At 38.0% G+C, this 18,755-nt stretch overlaps 1 protein-coding gene across 4 annotated transcripts in view; it reads left to right on the forward strand.

Moving 5' to 3' along the window:
• The first annotated feature begins 330 nt into the window (after positions 1–330).
• Positions 331–18,755, forward strand: part of grik4 (glutamate receptor, ionotropic, kainate 4) — a 262,717-nt gene continuing 244,292 nt past the window's right edge. For all 4 annotated transcript variants that reach the window (XM_067508672.1, XM_067508671.1, XM_067508670.1 and 1 more), the window contains exon 1: positions 331–1,090. The gene's annotated coding sequence lies outside the window, so the exon portion shown is untranslated. The remainder of the gene's footprint in view (positions 1,091–18,755) is intronic.

The following is an 18,755-nucleotide window of genomic DNA, read 5'->3' on the forward strand; positions in this document are numbered from 1 at the left end:
TCCTAAACACATCCTTTAAACGTGTTTAATTGTGCAGTAAACTGGTGTGCTCCTACTTGCACATTTTTCTATCAGTGGTTGTATTGCCTGAGAGAGCTCATAGGTTTATCTACGTTTTGCCCCTTAACCCTCCGCTCTGCAGCTTATTAGTTTTTAATATGTGTTTCTTCCTTAATGTCAGTTGAGCTTTGCCTCACGCGTTCAACAAGATCGAGAGTTTTCACCGCTCCTATAAATGCATCAGGAGTCCGGAGCGTCTTCCCCTTCACGTCTGGTCCGCGACGATGTGAGGAAGCCACCACAAAATCCTGTGTGACTCTGCGCGCGTGTGTGTGTGTGCGCGCGCGCTAGAGAAAGGATCGAGCTCGCGTCCGCACCTCAGTCTGCTCTGCATCTTTCCACCGGACCGCAGTGGATACGGAGGACTGTACAGGACCTCATCTACAACAATTGCTCCGGTAAGATGTAAAGGAGGTTTTGTACAGAGCGTGTGTCACTGCTCCGCTCGTTTGGAGGAGCACAGCACAAAGCGAATCCACTGCCTGGCTTCTTCTTTGCGCTCTTCCCTCAGTTGAAAGTGGGATGCAGGATGCGCAACATCACCGGTGTCGTTAGAATAAGCCTAATAGATCGACCTTTCAGTTCAGGCCTGTCGGGTTTAAAGGCTATTGGGGTGAAGACTAAAGAGGAAAAATAAAACTCTCCTGAAAAAGACTGCTTTCCTTACGGTGACGGAGTGATGAGGGATGTTCTTCTTTCCAACTATTTGCGATGTGGATGATTTGTATTTACTGGCTGGCTAATTCCCCCATGAAAAAGGAAATGATTTAATCCTCTAAAGCTCCGATTTCTGTGGACTGCTGTTGATCTTATCGGTAACGCATTTTATCTGCCCATCTATCTGCCTTAAGAAGGAGGCGCGGAGTAAGATCCACACAACTATACATGGGGAAAATTCAGTTACATTGCAATTACGCTTTTCTTGCAAAACGGCGTACTGTTTGCAGGCGGTGGACACACAAAAAACCTGTCCCAAACTAACAGAGAATTGCTTTTCAACCTAAGAGAGGCGCAGCACGTATACAACAAGGTAAGGCACTTGAGTTTCTAAAGTCGAAATTTGCATGGCATCATTTGGGAACTTGGTAAAATGGTTTAAGGTTGATTCGTAGAAGGTATCGTTTGAGCTGCGCCAATGACTGTAACAGGCTGTTGATTCTCTGTGCGGCTGAAGTTGATACAGTGATTGTCACAGATGATACTTTGAACAATGTGATTTTGATTCCGGGCACCTAATCAGATTTCTTTCGGTCGGATGTAATTCCCTGCGCTATGTGCCAGTTGCTTTTGAAAACTCTTGCTGCTGCCTAATTGTTGCACGTTGAGTTGAATGGAAACGGTCTGGGCGGCAGTGACCGGAGAGCATCTCTCAGTCTAAGTAAAGGCTCAAATCATTCGCTGGTAGGAGGAAGAGGCCGAGGACGTTTTAGTCGTGACAGATGACAGGAGAGCCGGTGATTAAGTATTTACTTTAAGTGGAGTAAGAGAGATCAAGTGTAAATTCATTAAGGCAATAACCGGTCGCCTGTGGTTGACTGTTGATTTAACGCTCTGCTTTTCAGACTCAGAGTCTGGACCTTTATCCAGATTTGTTTTTATTGAAAGGAAACAAAGAAGGAAGTAGTGAATGTGATGTTGTAATGAGATATAGAGGGTGTTTGGAAAGCTCGTTTTTGGCACCACCCCGTGGTTCAATTCAGTGTCTTTTTGGCACCAGTGATCACATTCAAAGGCTTTACTGTTAATATTTATAGCGTGGTCGAAAACCATTGACGATTATTTATCGTCTCAAATGATCAATGGGATGTGCAGCGGGGCAGTAGTGACTTAAAATGTGCGCCACATTTTACGAACACAAATAAAACAACCGATCTAATATATTATTATCACCAAGTAAGAGTCATAAGAGGTATTTTCTGTTTTATACATTAAATGTGTTACTCATGGGTTTAATGCCCCACTGATTTAAAGTTGCTCCCACCAATGACTATTTCATTATAATTTGTAATTTTCTGGATAAAAAAAAAACAAACAAAAAAAAACCGTTTCTACTTTGCTTGTTCACATTTTCAGCAATGTTGTTATTGAAAACCTTTGGCACCTGCGAGGCAGGCTAAGCAGCTGTCAGTGCCACACTGGTGCCAGCTGATGTTGGCATTTCCGCAAGCTCAAGTACCTTGTGTTGATCCCAAAATGAATAAATGCTGCATCCATAAACACAAACTGTTTTGCTGAGTCTGTCTTGTTAAAAGTCAGATATTTGCTCTGTTCATGAGTTTATCCGCATCTTGGCAATTCCACTTTACACAGTTTTTGATGCCAAGTGCTAGCGGATGCCTCGTAGGAATACTTAAGAGTTAGACAGCTTAGTAGTTGGGGATGGTGATAATGTTGGTTCGCCTACATGCATGAATGAACAGGGTGCACAGGGTCTGCTGTAATGCAAAGCCCTCTCTAGCACAGAAAACACAGAAAGCCAGATTAAATACCAGCATGTGGGGATTAGTCATTATGGTGTTTAAATTAACGACAATTTTGTGTTATTGGACAATTATTTCCACAAATTATAGGCTTAGTCTCACAGTTAGTTAAATATACAAAAGCTTTTAAACCACTTTTTTGGAATGACAGCTGAGGTTAGGCTACAACTTCATGACAACTACACGAACTCCACTCTCTGATCTCCAGAAAAAGCTAAAAAAAAAACAACAACAAAACAAAACAAAACAAACAAACAAACAAACAAACAAAAAACCCGAGAGAAAACTGACCACTTCCGACAAGGAGGTTGCTAGTTTTTCCGAGAGCCTTTAAACACATCATAAACTTGCGTTCTCACTTAGGGAAACAAAAAGGCAGTTTCAAAGTTGCTTGAAACAGGTTATTTGAGTTAGGTAAGTTATTAAGCCAAGTTTAATTTAATTCACGGTTGTTCTGAAGATGAACACAGCAGATAACTTGAGCTATTGCCACTTCATTTAGGTTTCTGTAAAGCTAACGTTTAGCCGTAGATTTAGCTCAAAACTTAGCCCATTAGCTTCATTTGAGACCCAGCTAACGGCTAGCTTTAGGGTTAGCTAACTCTTAAACTCTAAATTTTAAACTCTCCAATATTTAAACTCACAGGTTTTGATATAATTTCAGACCTTTTGTCCAATTGGAACAAAGCAAAGAAAAATATTTTACTGACGATAATGCAAACAGTTAGTTGGATTAATTTAACCTTGCTAAAAAAGTATGTTTGCAGATCTTCAAATGCTTAACACTTCATGAATAATGTTTGATAGGTATTTAAAATGCTTAATAGGATCTTATTTATTATATGCTGTAGACTGCTGTTTCCTAATATTTTCAGTGATAATTTTTGTACTTTGCCTGTTAAACATGTATTAACATTATATTTCATTCTATGTGGTATTAAAATGTCTTTTGTACTTAATTGGTTTTTTTTCAGTGTTCGCATAAGCATTAGACTAGCCACATTTAGTTTTCCAAAGGTGAGTAATCTACAGTAAAACCTTTTAAAAAATATGGAAGTGTTTGCATTAGTCACTACATTAGCATAGATACATGAATGACTATACTTGCTTGTAATGCACAAATAAATACATGTTTAATATTATTTAATATAACTTACCTATATACCTTAATAGGACACTACCCAATGAATAGAAAAATTATCCCATCTGCAACTTTTAGCAGAAGGATATCGATTTTGACAAAAGTCTGCAGTTATACTACTGAAGTTTGCATTGAAATTTGGAATTTACAAAATAACGGCAAGACATTGTTGTATTATGTGATGATTTTGTTGCAACAAAAGGTAACAAACCTTTAAAAAAATCGTATTGCAATACTTACCATTTAGACCTTAAACCACACCTTGTAAACATACTGCTTTCTTCTAAAAAGAAATATAGTTGGCTTGCTATAGGCAGATGATGTTTTACATATTTTACAAATGTTCTTTTGATTATCATCTACCTATAACAAATGTTTACTTGGCTTTAATACCGTAGAGTAAAAGAGCAGCAGTCCAGCCAGCTTTACCCAATCCATCTCATCATCAAAGCATTACAGTCAGGGCCAGTCCAAGTCCCAGACCAGCAGCAAACCTGTTCCCAAGTCAGATGGAGGTTCAGATATTAGAGGAGTAACCTACAGGTAAATGTCGCTATCACATATGTTCAAGGCATGAAGTTTGCAATTTTGGATTCTCAGTCAGATAGATTTCTATTTTTGTGGCATTAGTGAAGTTTTATGATTCTATTTTAATGCTGCATCTGGTGAAGGTACAAATGCTGGTAGATTACCCATTTTATATCGTGCAAATGCCTCTTGTGCCTGAATTTCATGCTCTGTTTCATGACTCCATTGCTGAGATGGGTGGACTGTTCCTGCTCCCCTCACTTGCTGGGTGCTATTTATTTGTTTGTGCTCTCCAAAGTATACTCATTTCCAATGCTGCTTGTTATGAAACAGATCCACAGGTTCAAAAGAGCACAATAGGATATTGCTGACAGCGGGTTGGTTCAACCAAGCGCCAGTTTTTTAGTACGTTTGCACTTCATACTTAGTTTTTTAAATATTACAATTTATATTTAATGTGAAAATAGCCCACTTATTAATGTACTTAGGTGTATAATCCCTCTGATATGCATACATTTACGACTAGGCCATTGGCTAGATTGTTCTCACAGGCAGCTACTTGTTGACCTCTGGACTAGAATAAACAATGGATGAAACGGGATTGAAACATAGCGCCAATTCACTCCAATGACAGTTGCTTAGTGACACAAAGTCTGAAAAAAATCCATATTCCATTCTTAAAAATGACCTGGATGATTCTCATGCTCCATTTTTGGAACAGAAAATGCACAGAACATGCACATCAGCTACCCTCTCCACTAGGAGCTCCACACACACACACACACACACACACACACACACACACACACACACACACACACACACACACACACACACACACACACACAGGGATTAGAAAAAATAATATATCCAAGGGCATTTTTATGTTAGCATATATAAAGCCAAAGCGTTCATAATGCATTTCTTTTATTTACTGGTGTAGTACATGATTGAGTACACAGTGCACCTGTCAGAATTTGAATGACATCATTTTCTGAGGTCTTGACTGATTGTGTGGAAGGTTAATTATGATCAGCTGCTCTCAGCTGCTCGCCTTACAGCGAGGAGAAGAACATAATGACAGACGCCAGTTTTAAACTCTTTTTTTTTTCCTGAAAGCGTGTAGATACCCAGTTGTCGTGCTCTGCATCTGTCCTTCTTCATTCAGCCAGCCATCACTGCAGCATTCTTACACACATTCTTGCATACATTAAAAATGGATATTTAAAAAATTGAAGTAGTTTTGTCTGTGTGCTGAGCAGGCGTATTGTTTTCTTCCTTGCGTCAATAGGTTGTGTTTAGCATATTTATCATACTAATATAGCCAGTAGAGTCATCTGCTCAAGGTTACAATAACAATGTCCTTCATATGATAAACACAGCGTCCTAATGGCACTCAGGTATGCCTCTCCACCTTCCTCATATCTTCTTGTACTGAACATTACTGGACAGTCTTCAAGGTTGAGTGTTTGGGGCATATCCTTGGAGGCTGCAGTGAAGTTTTGGCTGGCATAGATCCATGGATGAAAAATAAAAATCACTTGTATTTATAGTTGTGTATGTACAGTCAGGTGCAAAGGTTTACATCTCCCTTTTTTTGAAATAGCAAAAAGAGTAAAACTAACTTTAAAACAATGTTTTTAATCAACATAATCTTGAATGCATAATTAGCTAGTTTAAAGTTTCCTTTATCAAAAATTAAATTAAATTTTCATTACTTTAGTATAACTTTTTTTATACAGTCCTTGAACATTTTTCTTATTTTGGATGATAAAGGAACATTTGTGTGAATTGACAGACAAGAATGAATTGTTACTATGTTATGTTTGGATCCCCTCATATGAAATTTCAATATAGGGGGATGCAAAGTTAACCCTAAAAAAAAGGAAACTACTCGTTTTGCATTTCAAAATAAGGGGATGTAATCGTTTGCATCCACCTGTACACTATCTTTTACCCATAGGTAGTCTTCTAATCTTCTGGTTTTTACTATTATTAATGGAAATTTGATCCTTGATAATGAATACCATGTGGTCATACCACAGTCTCACAGACAAATTTATGAGCTATTTGTGTAGTAAAGAGGTCTAAAATCCAGTAAGTCTAAATTGATTCAGGTTTAGTCAAACTAATATATGATCAGTCAAAAATAAATTAAGTTCAGCATTGCAGTAAAAATCTAGCTGTGTGTACAAATAAGACATAGGCCAGTTACAGAAGAACCTTGCTGCTAGGACACTGCAGGGAAGCCTAATTTGTAGGTACCTTTGCATCGATCAAAGTCAATACCTACTGAGTTATTCTGCAAACATGAACTGTTGTATTTTGATATGGCTTCTGGACTTTCAAATTGAAGAAGCTGGAAAGAGCAATGAACTTTTAATTGTGCGTCTCAACATGAACTGCTAGGGAGATTTTATAGTAAGACATTCATTTCCATGATAGATTGAATAAAAACTTAGGAAGAAAGAGTTTGAGAGTATCCTAAAAGTAAGGTTAGTTCTTGGAACATCCTAGAACTCGACATTTTCATCCATTGCCTTGAATACCTATTATTCCTTACTGTTACTCTGTACGGGGTGCCCAATTATTTAACTTTCATCAGGTGTTCTCTAAATTAGATTAACTTAATTGTCAGTACACATGCACAAGTACAAGCCAATGAAATGCAGTATAATATTTAACCAGAAGTGCAATAAGCAGTGCAAAATATACAGTGTCTACAATATGTACAAGATAGGCAATATTATGGGCATAATGTATATGAGGAAGTACTATGGATTAATATATAGATAGAAATACTATTGAAATAATATAGAGGTGGAAGTGCTGTGGACCAATAATATACAGATGGGAGTACTGCGTACATGATGTACAGATAATCGTGTGTTATTAGATGTCAGGTCTCAGAAGAAGCTATAAATATTTGCATGTACAGATTGTACGATTATTACAATGGACATTAAGAATAATGCATAACAGAATAAACAACAGTTGAAAGTACAGTGTATAAGCTAATGCATAATATTCAGTGCATGAATGAGTGAAATGAATGAGAACTTGGACCAGTGTGTGAGATGGAGGGGTCATGAGTGTGTAGGGGAGTGAGGTCAGCGGGGGGCAGAGTTCAGTAGTAACAGCTGTGGGAAAGAAGCTGTTTCTGAGTCTGGTGGTTTTAGTCCTGAGGCTCCTGAAGGACCTCCTGGAGGACAGGAGGTTGAACAGTCTGTGGAAATGGTTAGAGGAGTCTTCTGCTGTAATTATGAGCTCTTGGGAAGTTTAGCAAAAGCAGCAGGTCCCTTATAAGCTTCATACCAGTGTAATAAGCTGTTTTACTGGATTGGAGTAGATTGTACAGGGGAATTTGTTAAAGTAGCCATTAAGTTTTACTTATAAACAAAACTGACATTTATGCAAATGTGAATAGTCAATAGTGAGCTATTTTCTGTTGTTCTGTTTGTTTGCTTCCATGCTATGGAACAGTTACTAGAATGTCAGACCTAACAGAAAAAATTATAGAAAGACAAAGAGAGTTTTCTCCCTCTATTTTGAATAACTGCCAGGCTAAGCAAACATTATATTATGTCTGCAAAGGCCATTTGCTGTGTGCTGACAAGAAAAGTGAAGTGAGATTCATGGTCTTATTGCGCTCTTGATTGGGTGATGGATTGGGGCGGCAGTGGCTCAGTTGGTAGAGTGGCCAGTAGGTGGCCACCTACTGACCGGGGAAATGGGCTGTTGGGGGCTGTTTGGTACCCCAAACAGCACTTTCCCCATGCCCAGCCACGCGGTGCCAGTCTAAGCCCGGTAGAAATTGGGGAGGGTTGCGTCAGGAAGGGCATCCGTTGTTGAGCCAAATCAACATGCAGACAAATGATCCGGCGTGGCGACCCTGAATGTACGGGATAAGCCGAAAGGACAAAAAAAATATTGTGATGGATTGGACATGGGAGCCCCACTTCCCAAAGTTGTGAAGGTTAACCAGCTACTGCAAATCCACCCTATGGCTTTTGAAATATGAACTCAGCAACTAATGACAATATAATGTAAAGACAAGTCATTTAGGTTTGGGGGAATTTGTACAGGACATGTGACATCCGAACAGCACACAAAAGATACACTTCAGCAGTTTTGAAAATGTATGAGAAGGATAGACAGTGATTGCAGTTGTCCCATTGTAAAAGCAAATCATTTGAGATAGGAGTCGAATGGCCTCCACAGAGTTGTCCTTGGTGCCGAAGTTGCTTGCCGTTTATCTTTTTGGCACAGTTGCAAACCAAAATGATCATAGCATGATCATTGAGAACCACTGACCTTCAGTAGAGTGTATGTGATTGCACTTGAGCTTATTATTTTTCCAATTTTTTCTGAGGACATTTTTGCCAGTGCATGTGTGCGCCGTGCGTCTTTGGCAATAGTTCATCTCACTAAGATGATCCATATCTACTCTACTATTTGTCAACTGTTTAGACAGTGATAAACGAGAGAAAGAACATGTGGAATGCAAGCTGCCATAAATAAAGTACCTGCAAGTGACCGGTCTCTGGTCAAGAAAAAATAGAAAGAAGGACACACCACAGACACATAGCAATGTAACTTAATATCATTGTAGAGATGATATTACGTTGTTTCACACAGAAATTTGATAATACCTGCAGTGGTGGCTGACTGGGGTTGGGGTAGCGGGGGTTGGAGGGTACCACATTAAATTTGCTGTAGTCTTAAGTTTATCAAGTATTTCTGCCAAACTTGCAGTATAATTGTAAAAATATTTATTGTGTGCTATTTGTTAGCATTTTTATAATACCAGCCTACTGACTTTGGCACACATTATAGTCCAACATCTACTTGCATCAAATAGGTTACTGATTTACTGACACGATGCAAAGATTTAACCTAGGAGATTCACATTTACTAGAGAGGAGGTGTCACTCTGTCTGGGGCTGAACTGTTACTCTGCTTGTTACAGTTGATACCTCTCGCTCTCTCTCTCTCTGTGTATATATCTATACATTTAGATAATATATAATCAGTTTATATGTAATCAGTTTAAAATGTAGAATTAACATTACCGACAGCTGATCTGAGCTGCTGTTTAACATTTACATTTACTTTTATGACAGTATACACTAATTACACCTGTACAATGTAATGCAATCAGATACAGTAGGTCTGCCATGAATTCTACTTTTACCAGACCATGTAAAACTAACAAAGATGCCAAAACATTTGAGCCACTCTTAATTCAATGCACTACAGAATGACCTCAATAATAAACATACACCTTTCTGACAATTTCAAACTAAGTTGCCGTATTAATTGTATTAGATTGTACCTAATGAAGTGGCCAGTGAGTGTGTGTTAAAGTGATTTACGTTCAATTGAAACAACGGTTTCTACAGATTAAGACCACCTTAGGATTCTCTGGAGTTGCACTACCTTGACCTAATGTAAGTATAGCTGTACTAAGCAGTGAAATAAAGAACATTATTCAACTTGTTTATAAGAGTGAAACACTTACATATGGTATTATTTAAAATTGTGATGAGTCACATTACCTCACGGTTAAAACATTTTAAAATTAATTTTCCTTCTCATGTACCACAGTCTACAATTGAGGGGGCATATCGATTGTTTTCTTTAAAAGGCAAACTAAAGCAGTGCATTGTGTCGGGCAGCTGGCAACCATTTACACAAAGCTCTTTAGTTCATGTACATAAGGGTAGATTTCAAAGATATGGCCTTAGTCTCTGGCTAATGTATAAGGGTCAGAGAGTTGTCTAATTTTCTTTTGCACTATGGTGACATAGATAAATGGTCTCTTGGATGCCCTCATTATTATGCTACAAGGCAGGTTAGACTTTCACTACTGCAAATCAATAACACATTAAAGTTGTAAACTAATAAAGTATATGCAAGTGGCCTGGACAGATATTGCTCACTTTTTTAAAAGTGATCATTTATGATTATTCTCAAATTTTCATAGCAGGCCTAAATAACCTGAGATTACTTTTTAGATGAACACAGTTTGGTTTAATTAGTATAATAGCACACTGCTGTTTGATGTTACATTGTCTCTCAAGAAGCTGCTTTTCAACCACACTGTAATGTGTAAAGGGAGTATAATTTACTGTGCCTGGGGAATAACTTTCCATAGCTTTTATCCAGCACTATCCTGGCTGTACAAAACTTGTTGCCATAGCAGCCAGTCTCTACCTACCCCTTTGTGTCTTTCTGGTGATGAACCATAAAATGTAAATGTATCTTTAAATTCATTAATAATGAAACACCGTGAAATTACACCATGTCATATTTCCAGACCTTGGCTATTGTTTAGTTAGACCAGGATAAAGTCCAAAGGGTAGACATATGCTAACATGATGCCTCAAAAAAATTTTCTTTTCTCTAACGTGAAGCCATGAATGTAGCTGGAGATAGATGGTAGATGTTTTTATTATGAGATTCCAGTGGCTTCAAGATAAAAAAACAAAAACAAAAAAACAACTCAGGAGTAGTAGCAGTAGTAAATGCCAAGTATGGTCAGGCATTGTGTAACTAGACAATTGTTTAAGAACCTGGAGGAAGTCTCAGCATACATACATTTTCATTTCTGATTTAACAGCACCAAACAACAGGAAATGTAAGCATTAGATAAACAGATTTATTATGCAAATGTTTTTATGTTAGGGAGCTATTAAATCTTGTTCATCTCACAGGGGCAGTTTTAGAAAAAAAGTCTTAAAAACCTTGTAATTGTGTTAAACTAAAGGAAAATCTTAAGAAAAGTGCAGAAGAATATATGCAATATGTCACTGTAGAGCTGGATGATGTAGCCTTTTTTTGGTTTTCTGATCAATTCATGATTTAAATAGATTTTTTTATTCTGTCTATGTGAGTTCACGACACTCCAGGACTCTCCCAAAAATATATTTTTAGTCTCATAAGATTACATAGTATAACAAAGGTTGATTACAATAAAAGAAATAGATTTATTTAAACTTTATTCGCGGTAGGGCAATATGTGCCATATTGATAAAAAAAACATCACTGACCACTTCACACTGCTTCTCATTCACCCATTCGCACTCACAGTCACACACACACACACCAATGGCGGCAGAAGAATTACTTAACTTGATTTTTCGATTATAAATGGTTGAATAACACAAATTTGATCAATCAAATTATTTATCACCCAGCTTTATGCCACTGATCACCATACATAAAGGGGAATATTAATGATTTTAAACGTTCCTCTGACATTTTCATCATTAGGAGGAAAAGCAGGTTGACTATGATTACAAACTCTATAGCATGAGCAACAATATGACATATTTTGAACTTAAGGTTCCTCTCTTCAGCTAGAAATAGAGAAATATTTTATTTATTTTTGTCCTTTTGGCTTATCCTGCAAATTCAGGTTCAACAAAGCAGATCATTGTCTGCATGTTGATTTGGCACAGTTCTTAACCTGGATGCCTTTCCTGACGCAACCCTCCCCAATTTCTACCGGGCTTGGAACAGCATTGCACAGGATGGGAATAGGCTGTTAGAGGTTCAGTGTCTTGCCCAGAAACACTTCAACATATAGCTGGGACTGGGGCTTGAACCACTGACCCTGTGGTCCGTGGACAGCTGCCTTACCAACTGAGCTACATCTGCCCCTAAGAGATATTTTAATATAGGGAAATTAGAGGGAAGTTCAATATGAGTGAAAGTGTCCTTTAAAACACCAAATTTAGAAGCTTCTTCCAAGTTGTGATTCAATGGTTTATAGATTCTTAGACTCAAAGAATCTAGACCAAGCAGCAGTAGGGCTGTTATAATAGTTTGTGGTGTCCCAGCACCTCACTGAGACACTTTCTGTTTCTTTTCCTTCAAATGGTCTATGATTATTGATTCAGCAAAAACTTAGGCATCAGGTCTCAGCCCTGAAGACCATTATATTATTTAACTCTGTTTAACTGTTTCTCTCACTGGTGCATGCAGAATATGATCATTGTTAGAATTGATCATGGTAAATGACTCCTAAAGCTCTCCATCTTGTGAACCAACCCTCTGTGTTTTCCCAATTCCCCTTATCTGGCCTGTATGCCAGCAAGTGCGGCTGGTTTCTTTGCACTTCACTTTGATTTCTCAATGTGGAGTTTGTCAAACATCAGTATTCTTCTTATCAAAATGAAAATTTCATAGTGATGAAGGAAAGATCCAACCTCTCTGTTCTATATTGTGCCCTTTCTAACACCCCAGACCAACTCTTATTCCCCCTTCAGTTCTTTAAAATAGAGATTGGAACTTTGCTTTCCTCTACTTGGCCACAGTAAAACAATCTGAGTAGTACAGTGGATGCTATGAATTGTGTTTCTCAACTGCAAACTTAATGCATACAACAAAAAATCATGACTTATCCTTGTCTTGAAAGCAGTTCACAAAAGAGTAGTTCATGTTGACTGAAGGAGATTTGTTTGCCACAATAAAATGATCTTCCCTTTTTGTTGTTTATAGACAACAAAAAAGGAAGAAAATTCAAAAAAATACTTTCTATGTTAATAATTTTTCTGTTACTTTCCATGTTAATAATTCTTTTTAAATTATTCTATGTTAATAATTTAAAGAAATGTACATATGACCTTTTTCTATTATCCTTTTTGCTCTTCGGAATGGTCCTTCCCTGCCATGCACCTCTCTTTCTTTTTTTGCTTTTTCATTCGGATTATTTGGGGGAGACAGCTCTCAACGACTATTCAGCAATTTTAGTGTCTTTAAACGGTCTCCTAGTCCACTGAAACTTGTACAGGCTGTTTCTCTACTTACTGCTTTTCTTTATCTGCTTTCTTTTTGCATATTCTCTTCTACATAATGTCCTTCTTTTTAGGAATTTGACTAAATGTTTTTACCCAGATTGCTAGAAATGAGCTGCTGCTGCTTTCTCCTTCAGTCTTTTAGAGCAGCAGAGCTGTCTCTCCCTCTCCCCATAGTAGCTGTCAAGATTAACTTGTATGTCTGTGACACCCCACTATTTCTGCTCAGACCCTCCAATGTGCTGTGCACACTATATGGCTTAACAGTTTTTTAATTGGCTAGTGGAAGTCTTGAGTCATTGCACATATGCACCTTTCAGCTTGATTGACATGCGGCAGTGGGGAAGTGTCATATCCCAGGTGCAGAGGCAGTATGTCCTGGCCTGTTCTTCAGGCTGGGGCTGATAAGAGATGTAAGGGGGATTGTGGATCAAGGAGGATGTCCTTGGGATTATTGCTCATTATTGTTTTTTGACTTGGGAAATGAATAAATCAGTATTCAGATATTAGCCTCTTCAGGGGTTACATAGGTACAGGATAGATTTGGAAGGGAGAAGAGAGACTAACTCCATCAGGGAACTTGAATCAAATGCCCTAGGACTGTGTGTAATCTGTGAACTCATTCTATTCTGATGAGCACAGCAGATGACAGTTTGGCTGTTAATACCATTTTAGATTTGATGAGCTCAGTTGACCTCAAAACTCTGTTCTCACTTTATTTTCAATATATGAATTGCACAGATATGAGCAGAGGGAATAGTCCTGTGTAAAAGGTGCGAAGTGTCAATCTGTGGCCCTTTCTTTTAGATTTCAAGAAAAAGTGTATTAAAGCGATCGAGATCAGAAAGGAGCAAAAATAGTACAGTCAAGAATGTACTGACGGGAGAGTCGTAACCAAAGGTAGGCTGTACTATGTAGACTAGATTTAAGACCATGCACTCATAAAAATAGTGCAAACTAACATTTTGGAAAACCTGAGCTGCTTTCAGACATGCACTGGTATTCTGACTTGGTCGGGGGGGTACATGTGTGAATGCAAATGTCAGAGTGAGATACCCCTGACATTATACCGACTTTATCCTTCAAGCCCCATAGTACAATGTCCGAATCATGTGCGTGAGCTTGCGCGTGCAGCACGCTGATCTGTCCTAAATCATCCGGAGGATTAAAAGCAAGCAAGTTGGGGTGTCGATGATATTTCTATTATTCAACCACCACTGTAGTCAGGTGATAGAACCTTTTTTTTATAAGATGCACAGCTCCAACATGTTGTAAACACCTGCTTCACCTGTCTGGTCAGAATGCAAAGAAAGAAATTGTAGAACACGTGCACAGAACACATACAGTATTCACACCTGTATTGTGTGTTCATGATCACAGAATGTAACCTGCCAGGGGACGAGACTAGGAAATTGTAGTCTCGCTGCTTAAGCTTGTCAGTTAGTCCACAGAATGTGCCCCATTTCAAATCTACACCCCTTCACTCATGCACATTTACTTACCTCTTCTGCTGGATGAGATTTTTTATCATTACAGAAACATCTTTCCTGACCTTTTCAAGCATGAAATTTGACAATGCACAGATTATTTCTCTTCATGGTCTGCATGAAGCCATCACTATATCACTGTGCTAATAACTAACTGGGCTCCTATTCATAAAAAAAAATCTATTTTTCAATCTAATGCTATTATTACAGCAACTCTGTCATAAATGCTGCTTTTACAAGATTAATAATTTTCCAGTTTTGAAGTTAAAACTGTGATAAGTATACTTTGTTTATTAAAGAGGTCACAGAAGGTGGTGAGGTTGTACAGAAGGGCATTTCATTACAACGACAATTTTGTGGTACATGTTATTGTAATGACCGAGGGGTCCAAAACATTAGAACACCTCTTAATATCGTGCCCATTATGACCACAATAAAAACACATAGTGGAATTTTCCCCTTTCTGACCATATTACTTAAACAATTAGACATTTTATGTGTAAACGTAGAACCCATGGTAGAGTTGTTGTATTGGACTGATCTAGTTTGTATAGTTATACATGATGTTGTGGCTGATCGGTCTATGTACTGAGCATGTGAATACTGTGATTCTTTTTGCCATATCTACTGGTGAGACGGCCATCCTTCCGGCAGGAAAAAAGTGGCACAGTATTTCCTGTGCCAAATGCCTATGGAAGTACAAAGCTGCTGCCTGATACCTAATTTTCACGACTTCTAGAAGTTTTGAGGAAAATACAGACAAATTGCCTTACCAAGACACATCATTTTTATCTATATATACAGTGGGCAGGACCTGTAGGACTAGTGATCGAGTTTGAACAAGACACAACAAACAAAACAGAAAATGTTTGGATGAAAAAACTTGAATGATACATTTTACCATTTGCATGCCTTTTTCCAAAGCAGAGAGAGTGGAAGATTGGAGTTTGAATGGCCTCTGTTGACAGAGAAAGATACTTGTCAACAGTTGGTGTAAAGTGGCATTTTGTCTCGTGCTATCTGTGTTAAGAATAGCTGCTCTAATTTTACTAGACATAGCCGGTTTTCTCTGATCTTCTCTTCTCCCTATTACTATCTTAATTAGCCTAATGAGTTATGTTAAAAAAAAAGAGTTGAAAGCTGACAAATTTGTTGAGGTAATTATTGTACTGTCCTTCCTGTACTGGGCTTATCTGTAGAATGGTGGAGATTGGGATCAGTGGACTAGCATCCTCTTCGAACGTGGTGTGTGCTGTGGTATCGATTAGAAGAGCAGAGGAAGAAGAAAAGGAGACTGCAGACAGAGATTACCAAACCCTGATGTTCTGCACTTCTGTAGTGCTTGCAGCCACTGCTGTAGCTGCTTCTATACCAGGTAGTTGCTTCTATACGGGCAGTACAATACATTAAAGGTCACATCACTGTTGGCCTGTCTCGTAGTGTAACAATCCCGTCTTTCTCCTTTTCTTTGTACTGTATGCATTTGCTGTAGATACAGTATGGCCATAGTCTTTTTATTGTTGAATATTGCCAAGATTACATCAAATGTAAAAGCTGTACCACATTAATGCATGTAAATCATCAAAGCTTTAGCTTTGGACTTTTTTGTTATTTTCCTTAATTGATGTGTGGCAGTTCATTTAATGCCATTCTTTAGCACATGCATTGCACTTACATTTTCTCTGTTTCTTTCTCATACCCACTGCCTGTCACCAGGCTCTAAACCAACCCCACACCCACCTTATGTTGGCAACTGTTCTAATAGAAATAGGCCTACAATTTAAAAATAGACAATAACACTGACAGGAATAGCTCTGCTTCGCTATCAGAAATGAAGGATAAATAACTAGTAATGGCCTTCATGATATATTTGTTTGATGCAAATTAGCCATGTAGGTCCCTACCCAGCGTAGACAGGCAAATACTATCTAAAGGCTTAAACAGAAGACATTGTCAGGTTACAAAATGTAAAATTGTCGTTAAATTAACACAATTTTAAAAAAGGAGCTTGTTGTTACTTTTTTTTACTAGGCAACCACTGACTTAATGTCCCTAGAGTAACTGCTAAAGTAAAGAGGTAGTTAGCTAAACATCTCAAAACATTTATACAACCATCATTTTTCTAAACATCTGTATTAAACAATTGACAACACTAATGATGTTGAGCGCTTATCTGCTCAGACTTAAAACTTCTTGAAACAGGAACATTGAAGTTGTTCTGTTTGAAACAAATGGTGCATAGAGCGGAGAAACTTTAGGCTCTTTTAGGCTTTTTAACTTTGTTATTGTAATGTAAAACAAGCCAGTAACAGTCCGCTGAACTGCAGCATTGAACAGACCTGCAGTTATCTTGTTGTGAAGGGAGACATAGTATGTGAGATAATGGCCACATGCAGTAGCAACATGGGGCTGTCTCTAAAATGCCAGATCCTGTCTCCTATTGATTCAGTATGGGGCATTTTATTGGAACAGGCCTGTATTTTATAGGATGGGTGGCCTGTCTAATTGTAGGTTGATGAAAGACAATAGAAAGACAGACAATAATAGGGCTGCATGATATATTGATTTAGCTGTGTCATCGCGATTTGACTCAAAATTGACTTGACTAAGTATTTCAGAATTGATAATAGAAGAAGAAATAAGTTGGAAAAAGACAAAATGCAACAGGAACATGAGGTGTATTTCTTTGCAGATCTATGGTCTGTGGCTAAATATTGATTTTCGTATGTTGCTCCGCCACAAATTGGTTAAAACCGTATTTAATTGTAGAACTTTGATCTTACAGTGTCCACAATCTCAGACTTTACGTGACCTAGAGACCAGGTCATTTTAGTTTTTATTTGATGCTGTCCTATCTCTTACTAATTTTATCATAACTTCACGAAGCATTAATAATGTGGATTCATGCTACAGATGAAGCGTTTAAGCAGTTTAAATTAGGCAAAACATCTGTGGTCCTATCAAAGTTTAGAAACTATTGTGTGTATTGTGGAGTGTCTTCACAATTTGCTGATCTTTTAACTTTGATCGATGCTATTACCAGTAAAAAAGAATTGGGAGGTGCAGCTACAAACACACAGACAGTCTTTAAACCTTTGAAAGACCAAACTCTGCCACAGCTGATCGAAGGTGCCTCAACATTTTTAGTAAACATATATTAAACAGCCACAGCCATATGGCCTTGCCTTGTTTAATATTAAAAGTAGTAAAACAGTTTTCTCACTGTTTTACAAATAAATGTTTTTAAATGTCACCAATATGCTAACTAGTAAACTTATCAGACGATTTTGCCTCTATGTGAGGTGCTCTCAAAAAGGTGGTCTGTCAACTCCACTAAAACTTAAAAATGTTTAACGCTTACAAAAGACATCCAAAAAGTTTGGGATAATTAACATTTTCACTAGATGTCTGAAAATCATGTGTACCTAACCCTCGTCCCCCGGTAGATCCCCGGTCGCGGCTATACGTTGAAGCCTCTGGGCAAGACGCTGAACTTTGTCCAACCCATTCCTATCCACAGCTGTGCAGTGCCGGTCCAAGCCCGGTCGAAATTGGGGAGGATTGCGTCAGGAAGGGCATATCAATATGTGGACAGTGATCTGCTGTGGCGACCCTGAACTCACGGGATAAGCCGGACGGACAAAAAAAAAAGTGCAGCCGTACACAACAATGTGGAGGCTGTTAAAAAGTTTCTGTTATTTGAACTTTTATCATACATTTTCAATGGATCATTTAATGGTTGCTTTCAATTTGTCCATTGCAGGACCTAGTGTAAAACATAGGCCGAGTAGTATAACTTATTATTGATGTCAACAATGCTAAATTAGTAAATATACTTTTATTGGCCATACATACATACCCCTGTATATATATTGCTTATTGTACTTTTATGTGCAAAAAATAATCCATTGCTCTACATATTCTAAAACTTGTCAGAATTGAGTCTGCTACTCTTGACCCGCTGCATGTTAAGCATAATAGAAACATTACTAACTGCATTTTGAGCATACGTTTCTTTTTTGGTACTTCTGTTAATAGTTGACCAAGTATGTCTCAGTGTTTACATGTCACCACGTGACAGGCTTTCCAACAAAATTATAGTATTGAATGGTATCCATAGTAACAAGTGTGATTGCTTTTTTTAATTTATTGAATTCATCAGCAAGTAGTTCATGACTGTCTATACTCATTTTTATCTGTCTCGTACTTAGTTTTTGTGGAAAAGCCTCTTTCACATTTGAAGCATAATCTGAAATGA

The sequence above is a fragment of the Channa argus genome, chromosome 6, assembly GCF_033026475.1.
Source record: "Channa argus isolate prfri chromosome 6, Channa argus male v1.0, whole genome shotgun sequence".
Classification (NCBI taxonomy): Eukaryota; Metazoa; Chordata; class Actinopteri; order Anabantiformes; family Channidae; genus Channa; species Channa argus.